Below are 17938 nucleotides of genomic sequence, written 5' to 3' on the forward strand. Positions count from 1 at the left end.
AATCTGGCTTCTCCCCGTGTGTGTATAGTATAGTATGAGTTTGATTTGACTTCTCCGCGTGTGTGGATAGTAGATTTTGTGTTTAATTTGGCATCTCTGTGTGTGTGGATAGTAAATGGTGTGTTTGTTTCTGCTTTTTGACGTGTGTGAATGGTAAATTTTGGGTTTGATTTGGCTTCTCAGCGTGTGTGGACAGTATATTATGGTTATGTTTCTGCTTCTCAGCGTGTGTGGATAGTAGATTGTGGTTATGTTGTTAGCTTCTCCCGTGTGTGGATGGTAAATTTTGGGGTTTGATTTGGCATCTCTGCGTGTGTGTATAGTAAATGGTGGGTTTGTTTCTGCTTCTTAGCGTGTGTGGATGGTAGATTTTGGGGTTTGATTTGGCATCTCTGCGTGTGTGGATAGTATATAATGTGGTTAGTTTTTGTCTCATTATCTTTGTGTTAATAGTAAATAATATGAGAAGACAAAAGTAGGGGATGTTTTCCTTCACGACCGTGCTTTAGATATAAATGTAAAAAGGGTCCGTCATTCGCGCCATTCTACGGAATAAGCGAAAAGAAGATGGTAGCAGTATCTGACTTGTTTAACCAGTTGAAGGAGAGTTGGTATTGGATGATATCTCCGGAGCATGTAGTGGAAAGACTTGAAAGAGAATGGAAGTTCCCAGGCAGCTTGGACTTTGCAAACAATCTGAAAATAGCCAGGGAGAACATTGAAGGGGTGATAGAAGATGAGGTAAAGAAGTTGAGAGGTTTCATCTCGCCTGAATATGTAGAGTCGGAACATTGAAGCAGTCTCTTGAAATTTTTATCAAAGTCAGGTGTTTTTTTTTTTTTGATGATATCTTCAATTTGACAGAGTGGGCTTTTGTCAAAAGGAGACGGGACCAAGTCCATAAAGCAGAAGAAATTATGAAAAGGGTCTTGGAAGAAGAAGTCAAGAACGTTAAAGACACATGGGCAGAATATAGGAAAGAATAAGAGAACAGAAAGAAAAAAGAAGCATTTGAGAGAATGAACAAAAACTGGATGAATGTCCAGGAGAAATGTAGAGCGATAGGTCATCCAGACTGGATTCCCGAGTCGGAACACAAAAAGAAAGGAATTTTGGGAAAATTTAGGAGATAGATAAAGAAATGGAGAAAGTAGAAGAAGAAAAAGCAGAAGAACCAAATGACTGTCATGCCTAACCCTCAAAAAAAAAAATTATTTTTTAAATGTGGTATCAGTGTTTATAATGCACGATATATTCCCATGTTTATTTCCCTTTGATGCTAGGCAGGCCCATGATATATTCCTATGTTAATTTTCCCTTGACGCTATACAGGCCCAGGTTGTACTTCAAAGTACTTGTCGCTATATCGTCCCACGGGACCTTATAATGGTAATTCCCATTGTCGCTATAACTCTTGTCTCCATATCGTCCCAGGGTGGTTTGTAATGCTAATTCCCATTATCGCCCTATCGTCCCACTATACTACTCTCATGTCTTTCTTTAAATGTTGGTCTACATCTGAAAGTGCTCTACAGGCGTAGGCAATAATTTTTCCATTATTAGTTAATAATGTGCCTAGACCGACAGGAATTGCATGTACAAGTAATTGCGTTTCCTTATTAGGATCGAATTACGCTATTATTGCGTTATTTTATTAAATTCTCTTTGAGTTTTTCAAACGCTTTATCGTTTTTCACTCCATTCCCATGGTTGATTTTGTTTGGTTAAGGCTCGAAGAGGGTCATTGATTGTTTGATGGAACGCAGCAGGCGAAGTACAAACAAAATTACGTTATATCCATTTCAAATATGGAAGATAACTATATTCATAATTTCATTACTGCATGTACTGCATTACATTGCTTTTGTTGATTTTATACATACTAAGCATTTCCTTATTGACGATTCATAAACCCATGTATGCATAACTTAAAACAATATCCGTTAAAAAATGACCCGGAAATCTGATCAAAATTCAACTCTGCGATCAGTTTTCAACGACTGTGAAAATCAAAATTCAACGTTGAGAACTGACCCTGGGTCAACTTTCAACGTTAAAAGCAGACCCGGAGGGTCAGAATTCAACGAGGGTCAAAATTTAACACTACACCGGATCAAAACCAAGGCCTTGTTACTCACTGTGCACTGTCGCCGAAATACACACAGACAACAACACCCTGAGCTCATATTCTCAAGAATAAACAATTACCTGGGTACTGAACTGGAAGTATTAATTGTGACCCGATTCTTTATGGGATTGCAGTCTACATGCAAGATTTACTTAATTCCGAAAGGTCTCACTGGACAGTTTATCTGGTGGATTTTCATCTGACAATGACCAATTACAGAAAAATGAGAATAATTTTACACTGAAGATACAAATAAAAACAAACTAATGATTTTTGTAGCATACAAGTGAGATTTTGACTGCAGTAATCAGGTTAATTCCTGATGCACCTGGTGGTTTTTATACTGAACCAACACTGCCACCAACCCATAAATTTTACATTCATTTTTGACAAAAAAAATAGCTATTTTGAATATTATTTTGTGACAAGGCAGCTAAAAGAATCAGTATGTGCCTTATGCATGAATAAAGCTCACTAGTATTATAACAAATTAGCATACTTTTCATCACCCCTCAATCATCTAGATTTTTAGATATTTACCTCTGTAGCAGACACACATAAATATGTAAACCAAGTCGGCAGCTCATGTGCATGCCCAAGTTACGCATTTGATCTCCAATGCTCATCTAACTGTGACAGGCAGTCACCAACAATCCAACCTATTTCCAAGCCTAACTCAAAGTAAATCTAAACCACATTATAAATTTAGCTTATGTGTGAATTTATAAATGCTAGGCTTGTGATAATTAGGTCCATGCCTTCTACCTGAAAAATTAGGAGCTTGACAAATAGTCTGGTTCCCTGCTTGGTATGCTCCCTGTGTTGCACTCCGAATAGCGTATACGGATTGCGACTTAGGGATCATACAAAGCAGGGAACCAGACTAATTCCAAGGTGTAATTGATCTCAAATTTGGGAATGTACTTTCGTTTTAATAACGTACCACCTTATTAACTGAAGACTATTGCTGACACGTTTGTTGAAATTTGCTGGAACCAAAACAGTTTTGGAGATCTAGCTTCCTGGCAAGTAAGATCAATTTGTATTTTTATCTTATTAGTACATCTCAGCTTAAATGTTTTGTGTCGCATATGTTTCACAACCTGAAATACGAAAATGCACGGGACTGTTTTTAGATACCTGAAAAGATTTCAGATATCCTGTTAAAAATTAAAGTAAATATCAGACTGTAAAACATCAAATGATTACATAAATGTGATGCGGCCTATTTTGTAGGACCAGATCAAAACCGACTTTTTATCAAGCTGTATCATCAGTAAGTAGTACCTTTGTATCAAGTAGTAAAGCCAGAAAACGTAGCTGAGTAACAATTTGCAACCATATATATATATATATATATATATATATATATATATATATATATACCCGGACGTCGTTTATCGTACAGTTATGTTTCATTTTGCATTTTCTTTGCGCAGATTGCATTTAGTAATAAATGCGTTGTTTTTAATGCACTACAGCCTTTGACAGCGCTGCCTTTCCTTATTATGCGGAATCAGTCACCTCACACCCTGCAATCTCGCACCCGCTAAGTTGCACACTAGTAAAATTATGTCGCACCCAAATCTAAAGTTATGTCGCACCTTAATATATAGACAGGTGACACCCATCTCTAATACATCATTTCACGAAATGAGTGTTACCTTGTCATGTTTCCATAGCATTAGCCTTTATTAATTAAATGTATTAATTCACTAATTAAGTTTTCTTATATAATTAATGGGGCCAAAATAGATCACATTTCACACTCCACTAATTACATTATGTTTATGCATTTAGTTCATTTATTCTAACATTAGTGCATGCACAGTCATGAAACTTTTTGTAAATGTTTTAATAAGCATATATCTTGATTATTGAATTAATAATGTCCCATAGTTTCTCAATGGTAAGTTGCATTTCATACCGACTGAGCAAGATTTTTTCTTTGCACAAGACATATCTTATTTGCAATGGAAGTCTAAATGTGCACTTGAGGACACATACAGGAGAAAAACCATTTAAGTGTGACTTTGTGATCAAATGTTTAGGTAGTGTAGACAGCTGGATAGGCACATGATTGTACAAAATGGAGAAAACTCATTTAAGTGTGAAGTGTGTGATAAAATGTTTTGGTTGTGTAGACAACTGGATAGGCACATGAGGGTATATACTGGAGAAAAATAATTTGAGTATGAAGTGTGTGATAAAATGTTTTGGTCAAATGGACATCTGAATCTACACACGACAGAGAAACAAATATTTAAGTGTGAAGTGTGTGTGATAAATGGTTTATTTGCTATGGAAGTCTGAATTAGCACATGAGGATGCATACTAGAGATAAACTATTTAAGTGTGGAATATGTGACACAAGGTTTAGGTTGAGTATACAACTGGTTATACAAATGAGGACACATACTGGAAAAAAAATTTTTAGTGTGATTTATGTTGTCAAACGTTTAGTTACAGAGAGAGGTACTGGTAATTTTTCGCCAGGAACATACGGACATTGTCATCATATGAAAATAAATTTCGAAGTACAAAAAAAAACGTGCTATCAACGAAGTCTACATGTCAGCTACAACAATTGCCAATGAATGTGTTGTGAACTTACTACCTGTGAACGAACCCGTTGCTAAGACCGATTATTTAGCTAGAGCAGCCATTAGATTTGCGTCAAAGACGACGTCCGGTGGATCCTACCGATCTGGAATTGGATCTAGAGCTTGAGCACATTCCAGAGCTATTTCTTCAGAATAACATGAAGTGCATAGATCGACGCCATTTACTCTTTGTTACACACCAAATGTTGGAAATCTTACCAAAGGCAAAAACATGGTATATAGATGCCACTTTCTATGTGATCAAACCACCATTTACACAATTATTTAATGTGACATCATCGTTAAAAAAAAACAAACGGAGAAATAAAACAAGTTTCCCTAGAATTTGCGTTGATGTCGAGGAAAAGGATTATAAAAAGGTGCTAAAAGCTATGAAAAATATGATTCACACTGAACCAAAAATGAAAAAAAATGGTAGCAGACTTTGAAGCAGCTATGTGGAAAGGGGTGATGTCGGGTTTTTTTCTCAGAAGTTTAGATGCAAGGTTCTGACTTTCATTGGACTCCAGCTGTTTGGAGGCAGTGTGGGGAAATCGGCCTTCAAAAACCTTATAAAGTCCATTCATAGTTTCATCCGGAACTTAATGGTTCTCCAATTTTTATCACAGGAATACATTTAGAAAACCTCAGTTGCACAACAAGAGAAAACCACCAATAACAGACCCTTATCCGATCTATGTAGCTACATTGAAAGTCAATAGATCACAAATTCTTTTTTTACCCCTGCCCTTTCGACCGTATATATGCAATCAATAAGGAATAACAATGATGTTGATAAGTGGCATCACAGGATGCAAAGAGGGGAAAACTTCAACTGTATATGCTGATACAAACAAAAGAAAAATAAACAAAGAAATGCAAGCAAAATTGTTTACTTATTGGGATAATTTTAACGATGGAAACGTCACCATTTCCCAGTTGTTGTCTGCTTGCAGCAATTTAAATGGGCATGTTTTTCAACAACATAAGAATACTAGTGTGAGCAATGTGACGCATACGCTGAACTATACGGTATACTCTGAACTCTGCTCATATAAATGTGTTACAGAATAACACTCATAGATATGATATTTAACCAGATTTAGTACTTAAAGCAAATGAAGACTTTGTCCTCTAATTTGGGGAGATTATTTATTTATCGGCTATGCAGGCAGGTCACTGTGTTATTGTTCGGTATAATAAAAACAGGAAATAAAAGACCAGATTAAATAGCAATCTTTGTTCATTGTTCATTGTAGTAATTTGTATCTTTTATTTCGCAATTCTTCTTCGTCCGTTTCATTGTACATTCCTTTTTATTTTAGGACTAGCCAGTGAAATCTATACTTATCGAAACTTAACATAACTTTAACATTGGGTGCGACATAACTTAAGCGTGGGTGCGACTTAACTTTAGCATTGGGTGCCCCACAACTTAGGCCTATGTGCGATATAACTTGAGCATTGGGTGCGACATAACTTGAATAGTGTGCGACATGACCATGTACCATTATGCCAAGAAGTATCTGATTACTTTCTTGTTCAGTTGGAGGTATTTGCTCTAAAGGAGGTCTTTACATCTGTTAGTAACAAAGACGAAGGTCAAAAACATTTTGTTGATCGTACGAGTGATCAGTCAGGTATATATTGTTTGTAAACTTCTTTTGCTGCTGTGTTGTACCATCAATTATTACAAGAACTGTTTCCGTTCAATTTGGGTCGACAAGTGGTGTGTGTGTTAGTGACTTGTTTTCTGGTATTTCGTTTACCAGCTGATTCTTTGTGGACTCTTTACGAACAGTACTTACCACCCAAATGGCCTTAAATGGTCACGAAAGACTCCTTTTGCTCAAAGCCTTGCGTTTTCATCTGGATACTTCTCGACCTCAACAGGAAAAAAAGATTCGTCAACTTTTAGCTACCGAAGACGTGTATGACGATGTGTGTGTAGCTTGTGACTTACACCCCCACTGGACAGATGTACGTGCCTGGAAAAAAGGGGGATTTGAGGCTCGGACCCAAGAAGTGGCCCAGTATGCACGAGAGTTGTTCAAGGAAATAAGTTACTTTTCAACCAGTGTTAGTGACATTACCAGAAGAAGAACTCGTCACTCAGGATAGGACTGTCCTGGACATGTCTGAAAGACCCTTTCGGGAGGACACTTGTGTGACCTTACCCCCATAGAACTGGTCAGAACATTACCCAAAACATGTTGTACAGAAACTTGTTTCTATTCCACGTTGACGGTTTTCATGTGCCTTTTATCGTTGTACTTAAGCCTTTGGCTTTTATGTATTTTTGTCTTTCGTGTTTACGTTTAAAACATTCAATAAACGTGTCCTGAAAAAACTATATAAACTCTTGTCTTGTCTGTTTTCGTGTCACAAGTGACGTTCCTAACACTATGGCTACCTCTGCTGTCTCTGCTCCCTCTTCCTCCACTGTCATATTCATCGACGAACACTTAGATCGTGCCAGTTGGGAGGCTTTGTATCTTCGCCATCCCTTTAACATGCTCATTGCTGGACCTAGCGGTTCAGGCAAAACCGAATTCGTCAAACGTTTGATCGAACACAAACATCATTTGATCGATCGACCACCTCAACGCATCGTGTGGTGTTACAAAGAGTGGCAATCGACGTACAGCCTCTTGCGAGAAAGTCAAGGCGATTCCATCGTGTTTGTGGAAGGCATTCCTAAAGAAGACGACGGAATCGTCTCTGACTCCCGCCAAACCCATTTGGTCATTTTCGACGACATGTTAGGAGAAGACGAAGAAGAAATTAAACTGTGGTTTACGCACAAAGGGCATCATCGTAATGCCAGTGTCATTTACATCACTCAAAATTTGTTTCAACAAAGTAAAGCCCATCGCACCATCAGTCTCAATGCGCATTACGTGGTCTTGTTTAAAAGCCCTCGAGATAAATCGCAAGTGCAACTCTTAGCCAAACAGTTAGGAACGCCTTGGCTGACTCAGGCGTACGACAATGCCACTCAAACTCCACACGCTTATTTACTCGTCGATTTGAAACCTACTACCCCCGATGATTTGCGATTTCGTACCCAATTGTTTCACCACTGATGCCAAGACGGAGGGCCTGTCCTGTACACGTCTCCGTCCTCGACTTAACCCCTACAAAAAAGATCTATAAAAACCTCAGACACTTTTAGTCTGTCTCACACAGTCTCAACATGACATCCCTTCAGTCGCATCTTCCCGTCAAATGGATTCGTGCCTTGTATGGCATCAGTCGAGAAAAAAATCTACAAATACGGGCTCGTGTCTTAGAAGCTAGTCTCAAAGAAGTCTTACGATGGTTCACAGTGACAGCACGTCAATTACTACAAGGGATCATTCAGATTCCTCATCAAATCAAACGCTTTTTTGATCGAAACAAAGTCGCTTTGACCCAACTGGCCGATATCCGCATCGACACTCAGACCAAAAAACAAATCATTTTGAAACCTGGAGGGAACGCTATTCTAGGAGGGGTCATCATTCGCTATCTCTTAAGATGGGATCCTAATGCTCCCAAAGTTCTCCCCAAGAAAAAAGCCAAACGAAGCTCCAAGAAGAAGAAAAAGAGCCACGGTGGCAAGACCAGTTCCCCAAGGAGAAACGTGTCTCCAAGAACTTCTCCAGTGGCGGGACCCTCCTTTTACCGGTCACCACCCCGGAAAAAGAAAAGCCCTCAAAAAAGGAAGCAGAGGAAAAGTCTACAGAAAAAGAAAAGCCCACAGAAAACAAGTCGCAAGAGAGGCACTTCGGCCAGGACGCAACCTTACACTCGCAAACCACGACCTGCAACGGCGGTGACCGCGTCTCCGGTAGCCTCAGGTTCATTCACTTCTCCGTTGATGAAAACCAAGAACTGAAATCTACTTGGAGACCTTGATCACACCAAGAACTTCTCCGTTGATGACACCAAGAACTTCCCCAGTGGCAGGACCCTCCAATTTAGCGGCAGTGGCCGCTGCTTACAAAGTACCTGCTCCCAAAATCAAAGGTCAAGAAAGATCGGGCATGTTACAAAGTTTACTGGATTTGTCCAAGCAAGAACTGGCTCTATTTAGTCTGTTGCGTACCCCTGCACGACGTGTCATGCCTGTCCTCAAGTTAATACGACGTAAAGACAATCAGTGGCGACGCGTTCCAGTATAAAAAAGGTCTGTCACCAAGTAGGTGTATCAGTGTTTTTGGTGCTCCTGAAGACTCAAAGATGTCACCCTCCAGAAAACATCCCTCTTCTAAACCCCAAGGAAAGAAAAGGAAAGGATTGCCTGCTCGTTTAGTCAAACATGGGGGCATGTTATCTGTCCTGTCCAAAGCTTCTCCACCCCTACGAAAAAAACTCATTCAAACAGCCTCCAAAGAGGTCATCGATACCGTGTGCGAATGTTGTTTGAACGTGTTGAAAGGCACGATCCCTTTGTCCAAACACCAGAAACAATGCTTAGGCAAACATCGTCACGTTCTTCGCCAAATGGTTCAAAAGAAAATTCCCATTGGACAAAAGAAGAAGATGTTGGTCCAACATGGAGGAATTTTACCCCTCTTGTAAGGTCCATTGCTGAAAGGAGTCTTGGGAACCATGTTTGGAGGACTGGTGGGAGCAAGATAAAAAGGCCCTCTGGAGTCCCAAGATCTCAGAATTGACCCCTGACATCCCATGCAAGGACGAAAACTAGCTTTAGTGCCTTACAAACGATGGATGGAATACTATCGTTGGCAAGAACAACGCACCCCGCATTTACCTCCCAATCCCAATTTGAGCGAGATGTGCCAGTTACAACACGAATTGCAGTCCTTGATGGATCGCCAAGATTTGTCCGAAACAGAAAAATCGCAAAAGTACGGTCAACTCTTGCAACGACTGCAACTCTTTCATCAAAAAGCTTTAGACGAAACAGCTCTTCCCACTCTGAAAGATTTTAAGACCTTGATGAAAAGTCCATCCCCTACACCATCACCACCACCACCACCACTACTACCATCCCCAGGGGTCACCAGAGATGCTACCCCACGAAGACCTGAGGAAGAAGAGATACGAGAAGTGTTTCAACCACCGTCAGCAGCTCCCATGTCTAGTAAGATTGCAGCATCCTTGTTGACCCCGTCCCCCACACCCCAACGAGAAGAAATGAAAGCTTGGGTTAAAAAGACGATGTCCACTCCTCCTTCGACAGAAGTGAAAAAGAAAGAAGGGAAACCAGAAGTGAAAAAAGAAAAGAAGACCAAAGCCATTCCATTGCCACCTCCACCACTACCTTCGACTTCTACTCCCGTAGCCCATCGGACACGTAAATCCGTTTCCAAACCACCCTTTCGTCCCACCCAAAGTAGCATCCTCGAAGAGTGGGGGCCTTATTAAGAAGAAGAAAAAATGGAGAAGGTGTTAGCCAGCATTTACTACGATCCCTCCCATCCTGCAGGTTACGCAGGAGTTCAAAAATTTTATCGTGCTGCCAAAACTCGACTGAAAAGTCTCCGTTTACCTCAAGTGCAACGATCGTTACAAGAACAAGCTACCTACACTTTACACAAACCCATTCGACGCAAGTTTTCCAGAAGTCGCACCCAAGTGGAAGGCATCGATCATCAATGGCAAGCCGATTTAGCCGATGTCTCTCATTTGGCCAGCTACAATCGTGGCTACAACTATTTGTTTTGTGTCATCGACGTCTTTTCCAAATTTGCCTGGGTCGTACCCTTGACTTCCAAATTGAGCAGTGAGTTAGTGCGAGCCCTGAAATGAGTGTTGAAACAAAGTGGTCGTCATCCTCTTCGATGCAAACGGACAAAGGTACCGAATTTCTGAACCAAGCTTTCCAAAAAGAATTAAAGAAACGTGATATTCATTTTTTTTACCACCGAGAATCCTGAAACCAAAGCCAGCATCGCGAAACGTTTTCAATGCACTTTGAAAGAACGCATGTGGAAATATTTTACGCATCACCACACTCTGAAGTACATCGACATCTTACCGCACCTGGTGCAAGCGTACAACCAATCTTACCATCGAAGGATTGGACGTGCCCCGCAAGAGGTGACTCCCGAGAACGAAGTGTTGGTGTCTGATCGCCTGTTTGGTACGTCCCCGACGAGAGCTGTCCCCAAGAAAAGTGGAGTGTTGGCCGTAGGAGATTGGGTGCGCATTGGCAAAACCAAACGCACTTTCGACAAAGGTTACTTACCTAACTGGACCACCGAATTGTTTCGTGTCACTGGACCAGTGCATGGCCGTCATCCTGCCGTCTATAAATTGGAAGACATGAACGAAGAAGTGCTCAAAGGAACGTTTTGCTTACCCGAGTTACAACGTGTCACCAAAAAAGAAGACGACGTGTACGACATCGAAAGCATTCTCGAACGCAGAACCCGTAAAGTGGGCAAACGACGTGTCAAAGAAGTCAAAGTACGCTGGAAAGGATATCCACCCAGTTTTGATTCTTGGATCGACGCTTCGCAAGTCATCGACTATAAAAAGAAGTGACCATCATGCCCTTTCACACAGACTCAGCTACGGGGACCACTCCTTCACCCAGTTCTTCTCTGCAAGATTTATTGAAACAACTCTTGTGGGTGTGGTGTGGAGAACGTGTGCGTAAAACGCAAATCGTCTTTTTCTGCCAAATCTTTGTGGTGTATTGTGTCATCGGGGCAGCCATTGCCAATTTGAGTTTTGCAACAAGGAGACAAACAATTGTGGACCATTTTATTAAGCAGTTGCATCGGTTACCTGCTCCCAATCCCTCCCTGAAATTCACATCGAACGGGAACAACGGGAACCTTGTGTCCAGTACCAGTGCCAGTCACCACTCCAATAACAACAATAATCCCATTTTGGGCGGAGACACACCTCTGACGTCCAGTAACCCGTCGGACAGCCACAGAACTCTGGAATTACGAGCAATAACAACCAATTTTACTTAACCTTACCCAGTGACAGTTCCATGGAGGTGTTTCCCAAGAACACGTTGTGCTGTTACACGGTCAAATTACCTCAGACCATGCAATTAGATCACGAAGCCCATTGGGAAGTGGCTTTGGTAGAAATCATTCACCCGACCCAAGTCCTCAATGTCCTTCCCAATCAAAATTATTTTTCAGTGGAAGTTCATGACGAACCATTGCAAAAGTACTTGAATACCCATGTCAAATATGATCACAAAACCTATGATGACAAAACTCAAAAGTGGACCTATCACTTGTTCGTTCCTTCAGGCTATTATTTTAGTGGTCAACATTTGGTCAGCACCATTACCTCCAGATTTAATGTCGTGTTTCTTAAAGCTTTGGAAAGTGTCAAAAAAGAGTCACCATGGAGTACCACAAAGCAGCTCGTCGCTTCCTGATGAAATTTGACGGGGGTAAAATCATGTCTATTTTATTTTGTCCTGAATTGTTTGACACGTTGGGCGGGGACATGGACATGAGAATGACCATGATCAAGAAAAACGAATTACCAGTCATTTCCGACAACGATTCTTTTACCAAGTTATTTCGTTCCCCGGTAGAACTGAACCAGGGACTGAATTTGATCTTTGTGTACTCCGATGTGGTGGAGTATAACGTGGTGGGACACACCTCTGTACCGTTACTGCGTGTCATTCCTTTCAAAGTGGATTCTGCCACGGGCACTGATGAGGAGGGTGGAAACACTTATCACGTACACCGCGAATTTGTACATCCTCACTATTTGCCTGTCAGCAAGTCGTATTTGGACACGGTCAACTTTGCTATAAAAGGAGATCTGGGACAAAATATTCCATTTACCAAAGGAAAAGTCACGGTGAAACTCCATTTTCGAAAACGGTTCTCTAACGAGTTGTAAGTCATGTATCCAGTGTACCGAGGGGTTGCTCGACAGCGAGGACACGGTTTAGGAGATATGTTAAAATCGGCTTTTCGTTCGGTGGCTCCGGTGTTGAAACTGATTTTAACACGCGGATTGCACGCCTTGAAAGATGCCGCATTGACACACGGCAAAGAATTTCTCCAAAATGTCATCATCGACAAACAAAACCCAAAAGAAGATTTCTTGAGAGCAGGTAAAAATGTCTTGTTGCAAACGGGCAAAGACCTTTTGGGTCGACGAGAAACTCCTATAAATTCCCTGAACCCTACTGAGTCAGGCATTCCAACTTCCCTGACGAGACAGCAAGGACAAGGCAGAAAGAGACGAAGAAGAAAACACCTTTTCACCAGACTTCACACTTCGAAAGCTAGAAAGATAAAGAAAAGAAGAAATGTTAGACGTTTTCGATTATTAAAGTATTGAGACAGAAAAAAATGATTCACCGAGAGTCTTGCGCTTGTTACAAGTCGGAACTGGATCTGTTTGCCATGCCACCCACCATGATGACCATGCAATAATCCCAGTGGGTGGAATTTCATCCCGTCTCCTCTTTGACGGATTCAGCTCCCATCGAGTTTGATATCAAAGGTCAGCCCGAAGATTACATCGATCTGAATAGCAGTTATTTGAAAGTCAAAGTGGTCAAAATGGACAACACCTATCCAGGAGGTGATGCTAGAGTAGCTCCTGTCAACAATTTCATGCATTCCTTGTTGAGCGAAGTGGATTTATACTTGAATAACAAACTGGTCAGCAGCAGCATGGATACTTACCCTTATCGTGCCTACCTGGAAAATCTCTTGACGTACGGAAAAGAAGCAAAGAATACTCATCTGGATGCTTGCTTGGTATGGAAACCTGACACAGCGGGTGATAACAATTTAACGACACAGCCCTCACAGCAGATGACAATCCTCACAATGTGGGGTTTAACACACGTAGAAATAAAATTCTGCAAGGACGTAGTTTAGAACTGATGGATAGTTTGCATTTGGACATGTGGTTACAAGAAAAGTATTTACTGAACGGAGTGGATATTCGCCTGAGACTGAATCGTAGCAGTACCGCTTTCCATTTGATGGCCCATGCTAACGAGTACAAAACCATCCTCCAAGAAGCCAGGCTGTACGTGCGACGCGTGGAAGTGTTACCCAAAGTGGGAAACGACATCAGTCACACGTTGAGCAGAACGACCGCCAAGTATCCGATACGACGCGTGGAAATAAAAACGTTCACTATTCCTGCTGGACAGCGATCCATGATCGAAGGCCAGTTACCCAAGCGTTTGATCATTGGTATCGTCAAGAATTCAGCCTTCAACGAAGTCCACAACGAAAATCCTTTCCTGTTTCATCATTACAACGTAGCCAAGATCGAAGTCAGTCGCGATGGCAAGACACTGTGTACCCGACCCTTTGAGCCTAAGTTTGGTGACAGGAATTACTTGAGGTCCTACTTGTCCCTGTATGAAGCCACCAGACAGTTAGGAACCAACACCAGTCACGGCATATCGTACGAGGATTATACAGGAGGCTACGGCTTGTGGGCTTTTGATTTCACTCCAGACCAAGGCAGCGACGAGGGACATTTCCACCCTATAAAATCCGGTCAGATTCGAGTGGAACTTCAGTTTACTAATCCTCTACCTGACACAGTGAACGTCCTCCTGTATGCAGAATTTGACAATACCATAGAAATCAACAGTTTAAGAGAAGTCATTCGAGATTATTAGAAGCTATGGAAGATTGTTATCCCTCTTTACCTAGTGGAGAAACTTTGGATATGGAATGTGAGGAGACCATGAAAGAAGAAGAATCCCAAGACAAAGACGAAGAAGTTATCATGATGAAGTCAAGATGGCCAGAACAAGAAGCCCATTTAGTCTCTTGTTTTGCTACAGTCCTGGCAGATAAAATGAAAGAATTGATCAAGGAAGAGTGCTATGGATGTCACAACGATCATCCCAGTCAAATTCAACACGACAAATGTCTGATGCTGAGTCAAGAAGAAAAATTGGACGAATATCTGGACAAAGCTTGGGGTCTAATCGAGATAGAATTCGTGTTGAATGAGTGGTATAAAGGCTTGGATAAACATTCTTCTCGTCCATTAACGTCTCTGGAGTGCCGTCGCATCGAATCTCTCTTTGACCAGGGTAAGAAGTCGGAGCTAAACGCCTTTTACTTGTCAGACATTTTCAAGCAAAAAGTCAGGATCGAATTGATCACTTATCATAACCTGTGAAGAAGAAAAAAAACAAGAAAACAAAAAATGGATACCTGGGAACTTTACTATCTTTTGAACCACAGTTCGTACACTGGTTCTTGGAATCCTGTCGTATGTGTGAAAGATGAACTCCCTCATCGCAAACCTCAAGACCATCAAGCTTATGTGATCAACACAGACGACAGTCATCTCCCAGGAACCCACTGAGTAGCCGTCTACTTTCCTCAAGAAGGATGTGTGGAATATTTTGATTCGTATGGATTGCCTCCTTTGGAAGACGATATCATTGACTTTATGAGAAGAAATGCTCAGACCACATGATTCAATAATGTGAAATTACAAGGCACAGATTCCTTGGTGTGTGGACAATATTGTGTGTATTTTCTGCATCATCGCAGTCTGGGCTATTCTTTAGAACATTTAGTAACTCAATTTGATCCTGGTTCTTCTTCTAGAAACGATGTGAAAGTAGATTGATGGTTCTGTGACCATTACACTTATCTTTTGTCTCAAGCTAGGAAACGTAGTGTCCATCAATGGCCTAATGACTTCCAACAGTGGAAATCACAATTTCATTCACAACGTTGTCAGCCTTGTCCAAAATAGAGTGTTATTGGAGAAAAAATGTTTGTTGTTTGAAAAAATGTTTGATGTTATATTGAATGGTTAATTGTTAGTGTAAAGTGATTTTGAATAAAAATGTTGTATTTGAAAAAAATGCCTTTGTGGTTTGTTTTGCTATAGGAATCCTGATTCATGCTCTTTGATTTCTCTCTATCCCTCCCATAACACTCATTGAACGTTCCAACTCGAAAACTGTGTAGGGATGTTTTCCTTCACGTCCGCGCTTTGACTTTAAAACCGGGGCAGTCTCCAGTCTAATCCTCCATTATCGACTCATCCTCCTACGAACATGTGCTCCAGACTAGCTAAGCTAAACGAAGCCTACGTGAGTTTGCATAGGGTCAGACACAGTCTGATACCGAAGCCAGAATAGATAATGTGAGAATGTTAAAAGTCACTGAAGACCTGATAGAAGAGCTCTTCAGAGAAGAAATTAACAGGGAGAAAGAAGAATGGACAAAGAAGTACAGACTTCAGAAACAGCAGAGAGAGCAGCAACAGGAACACAACAACACAACAAGAGCAGCAGCAGCAGCAACCTGAACCTGTCGTATCGATACCAATGAGTTCTTCTTCTCTTTCCGAAGAAGCAGACCTTATCCTGGGAGAAAGCCTATCGTCAGAGGAGGCCGCAATCTTAAAACGTAAAAGATGGCCATAGCTTCAAGTTTACACACAAAAAACACTCCTTTTCAGGGCTACCCCAACCTCTAGAAAAGAAATAGTAATCGATTTGCCAATGCGTGTATGTAGAGCAGTGTAAATATAAACACTCACTCTTTTCTGCTAGCCAAAAAACTTGAAAAGAGAAAGTAATCCATTTGCCAATGTGTGTATGTGAAGTTGTGTATTTATAAACACTCACTCTTTTCCTGTTAAGATTGTATGTGTTTATGTATATGATTGTGTGTTTGTAAGCGCTCACGTAGGTTTGTGTGGATAGTAGATTATTGGGTTTGATTTTTGCTCATTGGCTTGTGTGGATGGTATTTTGGGTTTGATTTTGCTGCTTGACTTGTGTGGATAGTATAGTTTGGGTTTTGTAAGCGCTCACGTGCTTTTGTGTGGATAGTAGATTATTGGGTTTGATTTTTGCTCATTGGCGTGTGTGGATGGTATATTTGGGGTTTGTTTATTGCTGCTTCGCGTATGTGGATAGTAGATAATATGAGATGAGAAAAGTAGGGAATGTTTTCCTTCACGTCCGCGCTTTCCATATAAGAACCCTCATCAGTGTTCGTCGTTCGCGCCATTCCACGGAATAACCAAAACGAAGATGGAAGTGTCCCAACTGTTTAACAATTTAAGGAATATTTACTTTTGGATGATGGACGGAGAATATGTTTCGAAAGGATAGAAAGAGAATGGAAGTTAAGAAACAGTCTTCACTATGTCAACGCAATGAAATTAGACAGAGAAATGATAGAGGGATTAATAGAAGAAGAAGTCAAGAGATTGAGAGGGTTGATAAATCCCCCCTATGTCAGAGTGGGGACAATAAAAGAGGTCATGGACAAGGTAACAGAAGTTAAGAAGGTTTTTGGAAGAGATAGAAGAAAGGTCAGACTGGTTCTTTGTAAAAAAGGGTAGTGAAAATGTGAAGAAAGTGGAAGAAGAGATGATATGTGTCTTAGATGAGGAAGTGAAGAAGATTAAGGAGAGGTGGAGAAAAGAGAGGAAAGAAGAAGAAAATAGAAAGAAAAAGGAAGAACTAGAGAGACTTAACCTTAACTGGATGAAAATCCAGAACAAGTTCCGAGCCATGGGTCACCTGGACTGGATACCGGAAAATGAAAAGAGGAAGAACAAAGGAATTTTGGGAAAGATAAAGGGATGGATGAAGAAGTGGAGGAGTTAGAAGAAGAAACCCAAAGGCCCTTTTCAGGGCCCCTTCATATGCCTCGAAAAGACCTTGACTTTCATTGCCTACCCCTTTTTTCAATTGAGACCTCTCCCTGTTTAAATTTCCCATGTTCAATTTCCATAGACCCATATGGTCGGGACCATATTAAAATAAGGTCCCGACCCTGTTCCATTTCCCATTGACCGTATAATAGATATGATGTTTGTCCTGTTTGTCCAGTTATAGGGTCAATGGGAAAAACTAATTTTCTTTTCCCATGTTAAATTCCCCTTGACCCTATTGTGGATATGTTGCATAGAAAAAAGTCTCAGGGTCTATGGAAAACTAATGTTATTTGCCTAATGTTAATTTACATAGACCCTATAGTCGATATGCCACATTTTCCATAGTATTGACCCTAGACCCTAAACCATCCCTATTCACTACTGAAATGTACTCACAAAAACACAGTATTTTGGCAATGGTTGAGATGTGTCTCTGTTTCTAAAAGACAGGATCGCATTGAAAACAATCCTTGCTTTTAGCCCTGAGAAGAGCTGGGTCTTTTCTGGCCGCACCCATCTTAAATTCTAGACCTCCTGGGCCATGCTCCACAAGCAACACATCGTCTTTTTATATTCATTTCCATAC

The 17938-nt window shown here is 40.9% G+C and overlaps 1 protein-coding gene across 1 annotated transcript in view; it reads left to right on the plus strand.

The window, feature by feature from the left end:
- The first annotated feature begins 3033 nt into the window (after positions 1–3033).
- Positions 3034–17938, plus strand: part of LOC149795462 (uncharacterized) — a 30767-nt gene continuing 15862 nt past the window's right edge. Inside the window, exon 1 of the mRNA XM_089963803.1 lies at positions 3034–3157. The gene's annotated coding sequence lies outside the window, so the exon portion shown is untranslated. The remainder of the gene's footprint in view (positions 3158–17938) is intronic.

This window comes from Sinohyriopsis cumingii, chromosome 7 (assembly GCF_028554795.1).
Source record: "Sinohyriopsis cumingii isolate HCF-2022 chromosome 7, ASM2855479v2, whole genome shotgun sequence".
Classification (NCBI taxonomy): Eukaryota; Metazoa; Mollusca; class Bivalvia; order Unionida; family Unionidae; genus Sinohyriopsis; species Sinohyriopsis cumingii.